Below are 2,070 nucleotides of genomic sequence, written 5' to 3'. Positions count from 1 at the left end.
CTCCTCAGACGCCACATTGGAGACAGGAACAAGCACAATTCAGCCAAAGTTTCATCATCAGGGAACATTTTCTAAGTGACAAGTCTCTCTGAGAGACCGGGTTTGGAAAACTCTCGCTTCAGTCGGAGGAATCTTTCTGCATGCGCTCTGGGTCTGCGACGTGCTCCAAGCCCCTCTCCACATCTTCAGCTCGCTGTGCACCATACGAACGCGCTGACAGCGAGTTGCGCTGAGCGGTGTCCAGCTCAGATGTTCAGAAGGAAATCTTTTCTTGAGTGATTTAGCTACAGCTGCGATGTGCGTAACGAATAAAGTGTCAGTTCGTCTGCATGCGTCGGGGTAATTCTTTCTATTCTTTCTCCGTCAAAATAAACGGCCAAATACGGGAACTGTCCGGTCAACACAACACAAGCCCTTCTTTTAACTGTTCTGTTTTCTTGTGAAAATTGTTACAAATTAAACTTGATGAACGCCAGAGCCAGGCGCACTGCGCCGTTATCTCTATCACTGTAAATGAGGGGAAAACAAAATGATCGGATCCTTTTCTGACCTTCCCCACCTACAATGTTTAATTACAACAATCAAACGTGACAGAGCCTGGATTTGTATTCTGAACAGTCTAAACATGTTTTAAAAAGAAACGTATGACAAAAGTGGCACCTGCTCAGTAAAACCACCAACAGGGTGAAAAATATCAAAATATTGTCGGCAGAGACGGGCTACAACTTCTGGATCCATTTTATGTAAATCATTTTATTGATTATCGTCTTATGAAAGATAACTTTGACGTACACGAGCGACCGGTACCGGCTGCTGTCACCTGTTGTGAGCAGCGCTCTGCTGTCTGAGGGTAGGCCCCGCCCACAACGCCGTGGCTGCTGTGGTGTTTTCTTTACTGTGGGAAACGGGTAATAATGGCTCTTTGATGGGAACAGGTTGCCGACCCCTGGTTTAGCGTGACGTCTGATTATATATATATATATATATATATATATATATATATATATATATATATATATATATATATATATATCCATGCCCTGATGTGGGGCTGGGGGGTGCGTCAACATGGTCGGGACATAGAAGGGGGTGCGCGGCTAAATAATTTTGGGAACCAATGACGTAATATATGCGGGCTTCCCGCAACTGGAATTTTTAAGAAACGCATCTTGATTCTGGGTTTAAAAATGCATTGTAATTACTACGTTACTGACAATTGTACCGAGTAAATATTACCATTTTCTTTCCCTGTAATGCCTTACATTACAGCAAAAAGCAATGCATTACAGTAATTAATTACTTTTGTTCCGCATTACTCCCAACACTGATTGCCACTATTTGCTTCCATGTCCTGATGTGTTCCTAAACAATGTTTATATTCAAAATGTGTTTTTCACTTTTAAACATAAACAGTGTAAAATGTGCAATAAAATTAAATAAATGTAAATTCTGCTCATTCTTAACAGCTTTACTTGAATCTTTGTTGAATCTCATTTTAATCATAAATGTGTTTGTTTTCTGGCATTAAAACAAATAAGAATGTATTTATACGTATTAATATGTATCTGAACCAAAGTAAAAACAAGGTAATAATCTAATTCCTTCATGTTCAAACACAAACAAAATCCCCCCCCCCCCCCAGCAGCAGAATACTGAAAAGTAGAAAAACATCAACTAAATTCAAATAAAACAAAGATCTAAATATTAAAACTGCATCTGATGCAGCAGTTTTAGGTTTTAAATTTCAAGACTTCTTCATGAATTTATTTACATAAATAATGAAAAATGTTTGACTTTACTTTAAATCGTTGGGTCTAGTTTTCAGTCTCAAACAGCTGGTTCAGATTTTAGTCAAACAACTTTAATCCAAAAACGCTTTTACAAAATCTCATTAAACACAGAAGTTTGCACACTTTTTTACCATCATGTCGCATAAATTAAACGGATAAAAAGGAAAGAAAACATGAAAGAGAAGGTTTTTTTTACCATTTAGGCACTAAAATATAAATGTTCACAACAAGATAAAATATTGTTTAAAGAATAAAGTCAACATGTATTTTGAAATCACCA

The 2,070-nt window shown here is 37.7% G+C and overlaps 1 protein-coding gene across 1 annotated transcript in view; it reads right to left on the bottom strand.

Moving 5' to 3' along the window:
• Positions 1 to 1,005: 1,005 nt before the first annotated feature.
• trhr2 (thyrotropin releasing hormone receptor 2) overlaps positions 1,006 to 2,070 on the bottom strand; it is a 34,086-nt gene continuing 33,021 nt past the window's right edge. The window contains exon 6 of the mRNA XM_015965151.3: positions 1,006 to 2,070. This exon is cut by the window's right edge and continues 1,214 nt beyond it. The gene's annotated coding sequence lies outside the window, so the exon portion shown is untranslated.

This window comes from Nothobranchius furzeri, chromosome 4 (genome assembly GCF_043380555.1).
Source record: "Nothobranchius furzeri strain GRZ-AD chromosome 4, NfurGRZ-RIMD1, whole genome shotgun sequence".
In the NCBI taxonomy this organism is placed as follows: domain Eukaryota; kingdom Metazoa; phylum Chordata; class Actinopteri; order Cyprinodontiformes; family Nothobranchiidae; genus Nothobranchius; species Nothobranchius furzeri.
This window is presented reverse-complemented; position numbering and strand designations above follow the sequence as displayed.